Consider the following 15,043-nt stretch of genomic DNA (forward strand, 5'->3'; position numbering starts at 1 on the left):
TTTTTTTTCCCATGGAGAAACACAATAAAGAGAAGTATCTATATAGAAACTATGATGCTTGTAGGTAAATATATGGGATATATAGATTGATAGCTGGTAGAACAATACACACACAGAAAAACAGAAATGCAGAGAGAGAGAAAGAGAGAAGGGTTGGAAAGAGAAAGGGAGAGGGAGAGAGACAGAGAGAGAGAGAGAGAGAGAGAGAGAGAGAGAGAATAGGAATTGTTCCCACATGACTCAGAAGATTGAGAATTCTATCTTGATTGACAATTGAGAATTGTCTATCAAGGAGATGAACTGAAGAACCAGGACAGTCTAGAAGAAGAGCTGTTCTTCACACCTGGATTTTGGAAGTGGATGTCTATCTACTTCCAGGAAGTGGAGTGGTTCCATCCACTACTCAGGAAGTAGATGATTTACCCTTTTTATTCTCTTTTAGTGCTTAGTGAGCTGGACAGTGCTATCCACATTGTTGACTCACCTTTTTACTCCCCTCACCAATCAGAATGGTTATTTTTTCCAAGAGTAACTTCATAGAAAGTTCCAAAAGAAATACCTGCCCTCTGTGCATCTCTTAGTGTTCTTTTATCTGTCTGCCTGTTTGTCTCTTTCTACTCTCCCATCTTCCTTCTTTTCTTCAGTATGCATATATCCTTTCATCTTCCTGTCTTTTCCTCTCCTACCCCCATATTTTCACAGCAGTCTATTATTCCCTCTATAATTAAGCATATTAGTTATTCTAATTTTCCATATTCACCAAAGTTTCATGGAATCAGTATTTTGATAAATGAAGGTTTTTTTTCCTCAATCCTCTTACTTAGATCCATAACACTTTTCTGTTAAGTTGCTGAGACAGAAACGACTCTGTTCCATGCAATTTTTAATCTTCCATCATTGCACAGTTATAGCACGTAAAGAGTATACCATTTACTAGAGATTTATTGTCTCAAACTAAATTACTTTAAGTAACACATTTTAAACATTAAACTCTCAATAATCTTGGCTATGTTTACCATATCCTAAGGCCTTTAAGTAGAAGCCAAGATTTAACAGTTTTGAAATAATTACGGAAGTAACTGTGGACCCCTTTGCTCTCTATATTGTACAACTGTCAGTTACAAATTATAAGTGGGCATAGTCAGATCCAGAGAACTTCATGAATGAATCATATTATGACTGAATTAAAAACAAACATTTTCTGGGTTGTCTTTATTTTATACTTCTATATATTTTAACATGGTTATTTGTTTTCAAAAATATTTTCTATGAGGTCAAAAATGTAGAGGGAATAAATAATACTGAGCTAAAGAATGTGGAATGAATAAATAATACCTGACAAATATAACTTTTGATCCAGAAAATTGTATTATGTCAGCCCAATAATGCAACACAAATGCACATACCCAAAACACACATGTGTACACAAATGCACAGAATATAAAATAAAATTTATTTATTTATTTTATTTATATTAGATATTTTCTTTATTTACATTTCAAATGTTATCCCTTTTCCTGTTTTCCCCTCTGAAAACCCCCTATCCCATCCCCCCCTCCCCATGCACACCAACCCACCCTCTCCCACTTCCCTGTCCTGGCATTCTCCTATACTGGGGCATTGAGCCTTCTCAGGATCAAGGGCCTCTCCTCCCTTTTACATCCAACAAGTCCATCCTCTGCTACATATGCAGTTGCAGCCATTTTTTTCCTACAAATGTGCACTATTTGCTTGGTGGTTTATTCCCTGTGAGCTCTTGGGGGACTGGTTGGTTCATATTGTTGTTCCTCCTATGGTGCTGAAAGCTCCTTCAGTTCTTTGAGTCCTTTCTCTAGCTCCTCCTTTGGGGACCTTTTCTGAATCCAATGGTTCGCTAAGAGCATCTACCTTTCTATTTGTCAGGTACTAGCAGAGTCTCTCAGGAGACAGCTATATCAGGTTCCTCTCAGCAAGTGCTTGTTGGCATCCACAATATTGTCTGAATTTGGTGACTGTATATGGGATGGATCCCTAGATGAGGCAGTCCAAAATAGATATTTAAAATTGCCAGTAGAGAAACAGTCTCATCTATGACCACTCTGAAGTCAGATACCCACCTGCCAGTGTTTAGGTCAATGGGAACTTCAGAGAAACTTGTTCTCTTCTAGCTGTCTTCCCTGCTCAACCACATCCTATCATACATCTTTAGCAATTACTCACTTTAGAGATTCCTCATGATTATCCTCTTTACCCATCACATAACAGTATCCATTTTAACCTTTTTACTATCTCATATATTTCTACACTTGCTGTGCTAGTACATTATCTCACAAGCTATTGATACCTAGCCAGAAATTTAAGCAACTACTATTGCCTACCACTGTAGTAGTTATTGAATATGCAAACCAAGGCTACAAAAAATAGTGACCATTGCAGTTTTTATTTTTAATGGGGAGACATGGACAACTAACTAAATACTATGTACTTTTATTTTTAATTTAAGATTTTAAAATAATTATACTCCATTATTTTACCTCCAGAAAAGATTCAGTTCTATAAAAAGAAATAACACATATCAGTAGACAAGTCCACTGGACTTTGAGACCTAAGACTTCAAATAGTTGTAAGGCACAGCTTAGCCCAGACAATGATTGTGAACGGGAACAGCAAGGATATAAGTCAGGCAGATATAAAGAGAAAAGGCACTCCAGGCAGGAGAAACTAGAGATGCAAAGGCCCTGAAACAGGAAACACGTCTGCATAGTCTGAGAGGACTAAGGAAGGCAGTATGGGGGGATTAGAACACATGAAACATGAGGTCCGATGGTCATATATGGAGTGGAGGGACATGAAGAAGATCCATGATCTTCTAAACTATTAAAACACAAAGTCACCTTTTACTGTAAATGGTATGGGAACATCTGTGGGTTTTCAATAAACATGACCCGAATTATGATTTTAAAATACAGTTTAAACCTACCACATTAGAAACAGACTGTAAGGAAACATGGGAGGGCAGAGATTCTAATGGGGGAACCCTTCAAATCTCCTGATAATGACATCAGTGAGAAGTGTAAATTATAAATGTAACATGGAATACACAGGGGCCGGGGCGGGGGGAAGAAAGGAGCTCAAAGGTGTATAAAGGGACTTTGCTAAAGTGGCTGGGTAGATAGATCTATGGATGGGAGGAGAGAGAGAGAGAGAGAGAGAGAGAGAGAGAGAGAGAGAGAGAGAGAGATGGGTGGAATAGAACAGAACACAACACAACACAACAGAACACAACAGAATAGAATAGGATAGGATAGGATAGGATAGGATAGGATAGGATACAAAGGCAGGTAGACAGATAGATAAATGATAGACACATATCTGTATATAGCTATACATAGCACCTTGAGATTCAGAGATATATGTAGCTGACCTCTGAAATGGAGCGAATTCCAAATATGATATACTTGGTGTTGTAAGACTACAACAGATAAGGTCTTGCATGCTAAAAGAACACTAGTATTTACTTGCACTCCCACGTTAAACATCTAGTGAGATGAGGAAGAAGTAGAACAGCAGAGGGACAGGCGAAGGGCCAAGCACTGATGCTCTGGATGCTAAGCATGAAGTCAGCTCACGAGACATTGGAGAAGAAAGTAGGCCAGAGGTTGCTGAAGTGCCAGCCAGGTGAGAACATCAACCACCTCCTTCACAAAGGGGCTGCCTGTGGAACATGATCAGAGTACTTAGATGTGCCTGCTTTGGGTAATTTCAAGCAAGGATAAAAGCGTAGACTACAGACCTTTATCTTCACCATGAACTTAGCTGCAAAGTGGAACAGAAAAAAATGGACCTGGTAGAGTTAGGTATTTAAGGCTTTTTTATATAGAAGAATTATTTTATAGCAGTGAAGATGAATCATGAATCATAACAAAGGAAAAAATGGACAGTGCCGCATAGAAATGGCTGAGGTTGTTTCCTGAGCAGGTGAGGTTTGGTGGGCAACAGCAAGATCCCTCAGTGAGGATGAGTGCTGTTATCCTGTGATGAGAAGGAGATGCTGAACACTGGTGCACGGACAATGGCCAAAACCCCATGAGCCCTCTTTAAAAGTTAGACGTGAGCTGTTGTTGAACTAAGCCAGCCTCCAATCTTATTGCATAAATAACTTTGGGGAAGAATTTTGCATGAGTATCTAGAAGTCCGTTTTCCTGAGATTAATAATAGAGCTTCATGAGAAATATTTCCTTAGTCTATGTCTTTTTTTTGTTGTTGTTGTTTTTTGAGACAGTTTCTCTGTATAGCCCTGGCTGTCCTGGAACTCACTCTGCAGACCAGACTGCCCTTGAACTCAGAAACCCGCCTGCCTCTGCCAGTCTATATCTTTTTATTGGGGAGTTAATTACATTGTTGTTAAGAGATAGTAGGGAATAGTGATTATTGCTTCCTGTTATTTTTGATGTTATTTTTATGTTTATGTGGGTATCTTCTTTTGGGTTTGTTGGAAGAAGATTACTTTCTTGCTTTTTCTAGGGTGTAGTTTCCCTCCTTGTGTTGGCATTTTCCATTAAATATCCTTTGTAGGGCTGGATTTGGGGAGAGATATTGTGTAAATTTGGTTTTATCACGGAATATCTTAGTTTCTACATCTATGATGATTGAGAGTTTTGCTGGGTATAGTAGCCTGGGCTGGCATTTGTTTTCTCTTAGGGTCTGTAAGAGGTCTGCCCAGGATCTTCTAGCTTTCATTGTCTCTGGTGAGAAGTCTGGTATGAATCTGATAGGTCTGCCTTTATAAGTTATTTGCCCATTTCCCTTACTGCTTTCAATATTCTTTCTTTGTTTAGTGAATTTGGTGTTTTGATTATTATGTGCCTGGAGGACTTTCTGCTCTGGTCCAGTCTGTTTGGAGTTCTGAAGACTTCTTGTATGTTCATGGGCATCCCTTTCTCTAGGTTAGGGAAGTTTTCTTCTATTATTCTTTTGAAGATATTTACTGTGTATTTAAGATATAAATCCTCGCTCTCGGTCTATAGCTATAATCTTTAGGTTTGGTCTTCTTATTGTGTCCTGGAGTTCCTGGATGTTTTGGGTTACCAGATTTATGCATTTTACATTTTCTTTGACTGTTGAGTCAATGTTTTCTGTTATCTTCAGCACCTGAGGTTCTTTCTTCTATCTCTTGTATTCTGTTGTTGATGCTTGCATCTATGATTTCTGAATTATTTCCAAGGTTTTCTATCTCCAGAGATGTCTCACTTTGTGAATTCTTTATTGTTTCTACTTTCACTTTTAAATCCTAGATGGTTTTGTTCAGTTCCTTCACTTGATTGTTTTGTTTTCCTGTAATTCTTTAAGGAATTTTTGTGTTTCTTCTTTAAGGGCTTCGCCTGTTGACCCATGATCTCCTTGTATTTCTATAAGGGATTTCTGTGTTTCCTCTTGAAGGGATTTTACCTGTTGACTGATATTTTCCTGTATTTCTCTAAGGGAGTTACATAAGTCCTTCTTGAAGCCCTCTATCAGCATGAGGTACGATTTTAAATCCAACTCTTGCTTTTCTGGTGTGTTGGGGTATCCGGGACTTGCTGTGGTAGGAGAACTAGGTTCTGATGTTGCCGTGTGGCCTTGATTTCTGTTGGTAAGGTTCTTGCACTTGCCTTTCGCCATCTGGTTTATCTCTGGTACTAGTTGGTATTGTTGTCTCTGGCTGGAGTTTATTCCTCCTGTGGGCCTGTAAGCCTGTGCCCTTACTCTTCTGAGTTCAAAAGTGAAAGCACTACTGCTGGGAGCTCTCACAGGTTATGCACAGAAGGCTGTGGAATCTCCTGGCTCCCTGGTGCAAATGGTCTTGGGAAGACATCATCCCAGCTGCTTCACTGATCTTAGGCCCTGTGGGCTCCTAGCAGGTCAGTCCCCTCCAGAGAGAAGGTGGATATCTCACCTCTGAGCTCAGAAGTAAAAGCACTGCTGGGAGATCACTCTCTACTGGTGGGGCTGTGCACAGAAGACTGTGGAGTCTCCTGGCTCCCTGGTGGCAATGGTGGCAGGAAGACTTCCATCCCAGCTGCTCCACTGATCTTAGGCCATATTTCTCATGTAAATCTTCAATTTTATCAGAAAATGTTTATAATTCCCCTTTTAATTAATTTAGTAATGTTTCTTATGTCTACCATTTTATCTGCAATATTTTTCATGATAATCTTCAATTTTAATATGTCTTTCTACATACTTTCTCTATTTTATCAGAAATGTTTTCAATGTAAATCTTTGATTTTATCACAAATGTTTCTTTTTTTCTTCTTTTTTTCTTTTTTTACTTTTTTATTATTTTTTATTTTCTAAATTATTTTTTATATTCCAAATGCTTCCGCTTTCCCGGTTCCCCCCTTCACATATGTCCCATAAGCACTCTTCTTTCCACCCATTCTCAAATCACTTCCCTCCTTTTTCTCTGTCCTGGTACTCCCCTACAATGCTGGATCAAGCCTTTCCTGGATCAGGGCCCTCTCCTTTATTTTTTTTTAATTCGATATATTTTTTATTTATATTTCAAATGATTTCCCCTTTTCTGGCCCCCCACTCCATGAAAGTCCCATAAGCCCCCTTACCTCCCCCTGTTCTCCCACCTACCCCTTCCCACTTCTCTGTTCTGGTTTTGCCCTATACTGCTATACTGAGTCTTTCCAGAACCAGGGGCCACTCCTCCATTCTTCTTGTACCTCATTTGATGTGTGGATTATGTTTTGGGTGTTCCAGTTTTCTAGGTTACTATCCACTTATTAGTGAGTGCATACCATGATTCATCTTTTGAGTCTGGGTTACCTCACTTAGTATGATGTTCTCCAGTTCCATCCATTTGCCTAAGAATTTCATGAATTCATTGTTTCTAATGGCTGAATAGTACTCCTTTGTGTATATATACGACATTTTTGCATCCATTCTTCTGTTGAAGAATACCTGGGTTCTTTCCAGCTTCTGGCTATTATAAATAGGGCTGCTATGAATATAGTGGAGCACGTATCCTTATTACATGCTGGGGAATCCTCTGGGTATATGCCCAGGAGTGGTATAGCAGGATCTTCTGGAAGTGAGGTGCCCAGATTTCAGAGGAACCGCCAGACTGATTCCCAGAGTGGTTGTACCAATTTGCAACCCCACCAGCAGTGGAGGAAGGAGTGTTCCTCTTTCTTCACATCCTTGCCAACACCTGCTGTCTTCTGAATTTTTAATCTTAGCCATTCTGACTGATATAAGGTGAAATCTCAGGGTTATTTTGATTTGCATTTCCCTAATGACTAATGAAGTTGAGCAATTTTTAAGATGCTTCTCCGCCATCCGAAGTTCTTCAGGTGGGAATTTTTTGTTTAACTCTGTACCCCATTTTTAATAGGGTTATTTGGTTTTCTGGGGTCTAACTTCTTGAGTTCTTTGTATATATTGGATATTAACCCTCTATCTGATCTTGGGTTTGTGAAGATCTTTTCCCAATTTGTTGGTTGCCGATTTGCCGTTTTGAAGGTGTCCTTTGCCTTACAGAAACTTTGTAATTTTATGAGGTCCCATTTGTCAATTCTTGATCTTAGAGCATACGCTATTGGTGATCTGTTCAGAAACTTTCCCCCTGTACCATGTCCTCAAGGGTCTTCCCCAGTTTCTTTTCTATTAGCGTTAAAGTGTCTGGCTTTATGTGGAGATCTATGATCCATTTGAGTTGAGCTTAGTACAAGGAGACAAGGATGGATCAATTCGCATTCTTCTGCATGTTGACCTCCAGTTGAACCAGCACCATTTGTTGAACAGGCTATCTTTTTTCCATTGTATGTTTTCAGCCCCTTTGTCAAGGAATAAGTGGCCATAGGTGTGTGGGCTCATTTCTGGATCTTCGATCCTGTTCCATTGATCCACTTGCCTGTCACTGTACAAATACCATGCAGTTTTTAACACTATTGCTCTGTAATATTGCTTGAGGTCAGGGATACTGATTCCCCCATAATTCCTTTTGTTGTTGAGAATAGTTTTAGCTATCTTGGGTTTTTTGCTCTTCCAGATGAATTTGAGGATTGCTCTTTCTAACTCTATGAAGAATTGAGTTGGGATTTTGATGGGTATTGCGTTGAATCTGTATATTGCTTTTGGCAAAATGCCCATTTTAACTATATTAATCCTGCTGATCCACGAGCATGGGAGGTTTTTCCAATTTTTGAGGTCTTCTTCCATTTCCTTCTTCAGAGTCTTGAAGCTCTTGTCATACAGATCTTTCACATGTTTGGTAAGATTCACCCCAAGGTACTTTATACTGTTTGTGGCTATTGTGAAGGGTGTCATTTCCCTAATTTCTTTCTCAGCCTGCTTATCCTTTGAGTATAGGAAGGCTACTGATCTGCTTGAGTTGATTTTATAACCTGCCACTTTGCTGAAGTTGTTTGTCAGCTGTAAGAGTTCACTAGTGGAGTTTTTTGGGTCACTTAGGTAGACTATCATATCATCTGAAAATAATGATAGTTTGACTTTTTCCTTTCCAATTTGTATCCCTTTGACCTCCTTATGTTGTCTAATTGCCTGAGCTAGTACGTCAAGCACAATATTGAAAAGATAAGGAGATAGGGGGCAGCCCTGTCTAGTCCCTGATTTAATGGGATTGTTTCAAGTTTCTCTCCATTTAGTTTGATGCTGGCTACCGGTTTGCTGTATATTGCTTTTACTATGTTTAGGTATGGGCCTTGAATTCCTGTTCTTTCCAAGACTTTAAGCATGAAAGGATGCTGAATTTTGTCAAATGCTTTTTCAGCATCCAATGAAATGACCATGTGGTTTTTTCTTTGAGTTTGTTTATGTAGTAGGTTGCATTGATGGATTTCCGTATATTGAACCAACCCTGCATCCCTGGGATAAAACCTACTTGATCATGGTGGATGATTGTTTTTATGTGTTCTTGGATTCAGTTGTCAAGAATTTTATTGAGTATTTTTGCATCGATGTTCATAAGGGAAATTGGTCTGAAGTTCTCTTTCTTTGTTGGATCTTTGTGTGGTTTTGGTATCAGCGTTATAGTGGCTTCGTAGAAGGATTTGGGTAGTGTTCCTTCTGTTTCTATTTTGTGGAATAGTTTGAAGAGTATTGGTGTTAGGTCTTCTTTGAAGTTCTGATAGTATTCTGCACTGAAACCATCTCGTCCTGTGCTTTTTTTTTTTTTTTTTTTTTTTGGTTGGAAGACTTTCTATGACCCCCTTCTATTTCTTTAGGGATTATGTGACTGTTTAGATGATCTATTTGGTCCTGATTTAATTTTGGTATTTGATATCTGTCTAGGAAATTGTCCATTTCCTCCAGAATCTCCAGTTGTGTTGAGTATAGGCTTTTGTTATAGGATCTGATGATTTTTTGAATTTTCTCATTTTCTGTTGTTATATCCCCCTTTTATTTCTAATTTTGCTAATTTGGGTACTTTCTCTAGCCCTTTGGTCAGTCTGGCTAAGGGTTTATCTACCTTGTTAATTTTCTCAAAGAACCAGCTCCTGGATTCGTTGATTCTTTTTATGGTTCTCTTTTTTTCCACTTGATTGATTTCAACCCTGAGTTTGATGATTTCCTGTCTTCTACTCCTCCTGGGTGAATTGGCTTCTTTTTGTTCCAGGGCTTTCATGTGTGTAGTTAAGCTGCTAGTGTATGCTCTTTCCATTTTCTTTTTGGAGGCACTCAGGGCTATGAGTTTTCCTCTTATCACTGCTTTCATAGTGTCCCAAAAATTTGGGTTGTGCCTTCATTTTCATTAAATTCTAAAAAGTCTCTGATTTCTTTATTTATTTCTTCTTTGTCCAAGTTGTCATCGAGTAGAGTATTGTTCAGCCTCCATGTGTATGTGGACTTTCTGTTGTTTTTGTTGCTATTTAAAACCACTCTTACTCCATAGTGATCTGATGTTTCTAATTCCAACTTCAATTAATTTAGAAAGAGTTTTTATATTTACCATTTTATATATAAAATTTTCCATGAAATAGACAATTTTAATGTGTTTGTCTATTTATTTCTTGAATTTTACCAGAAATATTTTCCATGTAAATCTTCAATGTTATCTGAAAATGTTTATAATTTTACCTTCAATCAACTTAGATTTACCTTGTTTTTTAATTTTTATTTTTTTTATATTCTTTGTTTACATTCCAAATGCTTTTCCCTTTCTTGATTCCCCCCTCCCCATTTGTCACATAAGCTCTCTTCTCTCCACCCATTCCCCAATCACCTACCTCCCATATCTCTGTCCTGGTACTCCCCTACCATGCTGGATCAAGCCTTTCCAGGACCAGAACCCTCTCCTTTCTTCTTCATGGGAATCATTTGATATGCTCATTGTATTTTGATTATTCAGACTTCTGGCCTAATTAATATCCTCTTATCAGTGATTGCATTCCACGTGTATTCTTTTGTGATTGGGTTACCTCACTTAGGATGATATTTTCAGTTCCAACCATTTGCCTAAAAATTTCATGAATTCATTGTTTTTGATTGCTGAGTAATATTCCATTGTGCAAATATACCACGATTTCTGTATCCATTCCTCCATTAAGGGGCATCTGGGTTCTTTCCAGCTTCTTTATGTCTATCATTTTAACAATATAATTTCCATGATAGTCTTTAATTTTAACATATTTTTTTATATTTTCTTCAATTTTATCAGAAATATTCTTCATGTAAATCTTCAAGTTTATCAGAAAATGTTTATAATTCCACTTTCATTCAACTTAGAAATACTTTTATGCCTACCATTATTATATCTATATACAATTTTCCATGATAAAAAAACAGAACAGAGCTTCAGACTCTTGTAAACTATGGACCAAGCCCTATGAAAGCATCTCTCTAGTACTATTATAAAGTCAATATGGGACTGGAAAGATGGTTCTGTTGATAAAGTGAGCTTCACTTTAGTGCATGCTGGGAAATCCACATAGGAAAATTGGATGTTACAACATGTGTTTGTAATTTCAGCACTGGAGTGATGGAGGCACAATTCATTCCTGAATCTTGCTGTCTGGGCAATCCAATTGAATCAGGTAGCTCCAGGTTAAATAAGAATCCCTACCCTTAAAAACATGGAGACCAGTTGAGAAAAATGTTGTTAGGCAACCTCTAGCCTCCACATACCTATCTGCATATGTGTATTCTTTCACACACACACATACACACACACACACACACACACACAGAGAGAGAGAGAGAGAGAGAGAGAGAGAGAGAGAGAGAGAGAGAGAGAGATGGAGGGAGGCAGTGAGAGAGAGATAGGGGGAGAGAGGGAGAGACTAAAATGAAACTAAATAAATAAATCAGAAAGGAAGCCTTCATTCTTTCTCTTCATGTCTACTGTTGGGATTTTCAGCAACTCATATCTGCCCATGTTCTCACCATGAGGTGAACTGGCATCTACAGCATTGCTCTAAATCTATATTTAGCCAGAATTAAACTTACTTTGAAATTGTTGCAATCACATTTTTTTCACTCAAACTTTTAACTCAAAGGTTTCAAACTCCTCAGGTTTTAAATCAATAAAGGTGTTCGAAGACACAGTGATGGAACAGATGGTACCATGGGAAATGCTGTGTTATCTCCATGGGAACCACAATACAAACTCTGACCCAACAAAAGGAAAGTGTTCACACAAGTCAAAACAAAACCTTGGATCAGTAGTTTACAGAGTGTTTCTGTGGGGTCTCCTCCAGGATCCCTGTAAATACAGCCGTCGGCTTCCTAGTGAACTTTGTCAGAAAGGCCATTCATATCTCATCCTGTTCAGTTAATGCAATTATAGTTGTAGACAAGGTTTGACTCAGGCTTGGCAGAAACTCATGTGCAGCAATCAATATTTTCACACTCATGGTCTCACTTCAGACTCTTCTTATCTATGTAGACAAAGGCCCCCAATTAAACTTGTGAAGCCAGATTTTTTATGTGATTTTGTTGCTGTAATAGACAAAGGTTTGAACTCAAACGCATACCGCAACACAATAAAGTTAAAAATAAATGCTTTTCATGTTGAAACAAAACCATAAAATATCCAATGCTTAGAATTACGATTGCTAGGAATGGTAACTTAGCAGCATATTCCTACAAATTAATTATAGGTTTTTTAAATAGATGAGAGCCATTAGTGGTTCTTTCTGTATGTTGAATATATATATATATATATATATATATATATATATATGTATATATTTGTGTGTGTATGTATGTGTATATTTATGTATGAATTACATATGCATATGTGTGTTTATGTATGGATACTCAAACATAGGAGGACATGTACAAGGGAGCCAGAAGAGGGTATCTGATCCCCGATACGTGGGTTACAGGTAGTTGTAAGTGCCAGAAAGCAGACTTGGTTCTTTTATGAGAGTGATGCCAGCACTCTCTAAAGCTCTGGAGTAGATGCTTTCTCAGACAGTGCATCTTGACTCTTTGTATGTACCAGTATGCCTTGGAAAAGATTCTACATTTCCAGTGCAATCTCTGTTAGTGTTCCAATAACTCCCTTTCTTTTCCACAGAAATAGAGCAAGAATCCTAAAAACTCATGTGGAACCACACAGAAAATATATGAATTGCCAAGCAATCTTGAGAAGGCAGGCTAAAAATGAAAAATATCACATTCTGTGTTTCAAAGTGTATAATAGAGATATCGGACTGAACGTACTATGATATGGTCACAAGCACAGATAATATAGGATATAGGACTCTATGGAGAGGCTAAAATATTCCTATCCACAGTTGTTTAACTGTTCTGGCATGAGCGCATCAAAAATACATGAGGAAACAATAATTTCTTCATGGGCTGAAGAGATGACTCAGGAATTAAGAACATGTACTTGCAGAGATCCTGGGCTTACCTAAAACTATCCATAACTGTAGCTTCAGGGAAATCTGACATTCTCTGTTTATCTCTGCAAGGACTGTATTCACGTCCACAAACCTACACACAAACACACTCATTCATACATAATTAAAAATAAAACAAAAATATATTTTAATATCTCTTATGAAAATGATATATGAAAAAACTGAATATCCATGTGTGAAGATGAATGGAACACTTGTCTTATACCATCTTCAGAGATTCCAGGGTTGGAGAAGTATCTTGGTGATAATTTCTTTGGATGCGTTTTCATTGTTATATAAAGAATGATTTGTTTCTAGATTTGTTTGATATGAGATCAAATTACGGAAGAGAGGGATGAGAAGTGACTATAAGTCAATTGCCATGTCATTAAATTTCTGAAATAAAAATAGTTATATTTTAATAAACACGAATGCATCAGACAGACTGAGTCCTTTCTGTAGTCTAAAAATCATGAGCCATGCTTAAGCTGCATTTGCATATCTATAAGAGTGATGTTATTTATTATGCAGTACATTATAAATTGTTATGGCATCTTTATAAACAGAGAACTTTAAAATTGACAGGAAAGGATGAGCATAAAAGAGTGAAAAGAAAAGTCTTTTCTGGCCTTTCTTCTCAAGATTGTTTAACCTCCTTCACTTCATGCACAGAGCAGGCACATATGCATGACCTTTATCATGTCCATGAAGTTTTGCAGACAGGGAGCTCCAGCCTGCTGTACAGAGCCACAACCCCTGTGCACAAGCTTCTGTTGAGTGGGATTTCAAACTTGTACTCTGACATCAAATAAAAGCTAAACACATTTGCTTTTATAACTCTGTAACTTAATGCAATGTTACAATGCTTCGTAATTTGACATGTAGACTCACCAAGCACCCACCATGAAACACATATTTCTGCTGCAGTGGTTTTCAACTAGTGAGTTGTAACTTTTTAAGGGTTGAATGACCCTCTCACAGGGGTCGCCTACGACCATCAGAAAGCACAGATATGTACATTACAATCCATAACAGTGAACACTACAGTTATGAAGGAGCAACAACAATAATTTTATGGTTGTAGCACCAAATCATGAGGAACTGTATTAAAGTGTCACAGCATTAGGAAAGTTGAGAACCACTGCTCCACTGTGTTGTAAAGATTCCAAACATACCTTTATTAAAAGTTCTAAATCAGCACATTGTGTGAGACAGCAGAACAGTGCTGCCTTGGAAAGCCTAACAGTAAAACACATGACTGGAATAGGCAGCGGAGGAAATATCATGCCTCAGGTGCCATCCGAGGACCAAAGAAGTAGAGCAAAATACAGAGGAGGAGAGAAACCTGATAATTGCATGCTGCAACCTATAGACATTAGTATGCAAATGCTTAAGTGATTTGGAAAGATTGGTTATGGAGGTGGGAGATGTATCTCAGTAAAGAAGAACACTTGCCACTCTCCCAAGAGACCCAAGTTTAGGTCCCAGCATCAGTGTTGGGTCCCTAACAAATGCCTAAGAATCTACCTTCAAATCTGATGCTCTTTTCTGTCGACCACATGTTAGAGTAAATTAAATTGAAAAAGAAACTTTAGGCAGAGATACAATTGGTAGTTTCTAATACAAAACAAACCAACAAACAATAAAAAAAAAATATGAAAGGCATAAAGAAAAACTCTGTACTATATAAAAAGTTAATGAATTAGTAAAAATTAATTTACTAAAGAAAGCTTAATATATATTATATATATGCATCATATATATGTATATACATGCACTATATGTATATATCTTTGGCAGTTTTTCTTTTTAGTCAAATATCTGGCCATCTATCTCAGTTATTCTCACTACCAATTTATACGATGGCAATTACTTGCTATATTTACACAATATTTAGTATTTGCATTATAACACTTTACTATTTTTAATGGAAAGATTAGGCCTTTAAGTACTTATGTTTCCCAGGAGAGCCTTTGTGTAAGAAAATCTGCTGGAAATAGTGCATACTGTACTTTTCTCTTGGATATTCAAACAACAAATTCATCATAAAGCTGTGGGATATCCATAATGGAAAAAACCCACTCAACAGAGAAAACCTAATTAATGTTTTATTCATTTTTATTAAAACCATCTCAAGCTTCAGAGAAACCTATAAATATTGAAGAATAAATGTTTTTCCTGAGTTCTTTAGACATCCTGCCCAA

The 15,043-nt window shown here is 37.5% G+C and overlaps 1 protein-coding gene across 1 annotated transcript in view; it reads left to right on the forward strand.

Annotated features, from left to right (window-relative positions):
* Nucleotides 1–15,043, forward strand: part of Cntnap2 (contactin associated protein 2) — a 1,662,736-nt gene that overhangs the window by 470,937 nt on the left and 1,176,756 nt on the right. The window lies entirely within an intron of this gene.

Source organism: Apodemus sylvaticus, chromosome 2, assembly GCF_947179515.1.
Source record: "Apodemus sylvaticus chromosome 2, mApoSyl1.1, whole genome shotgun sequence".
Lineage (NCBI taxonomy): Eukaryota > Metazoa > Chordata > Mammalia > Rodentia > Muridae > Apodemus > Apodemus sylvaticus.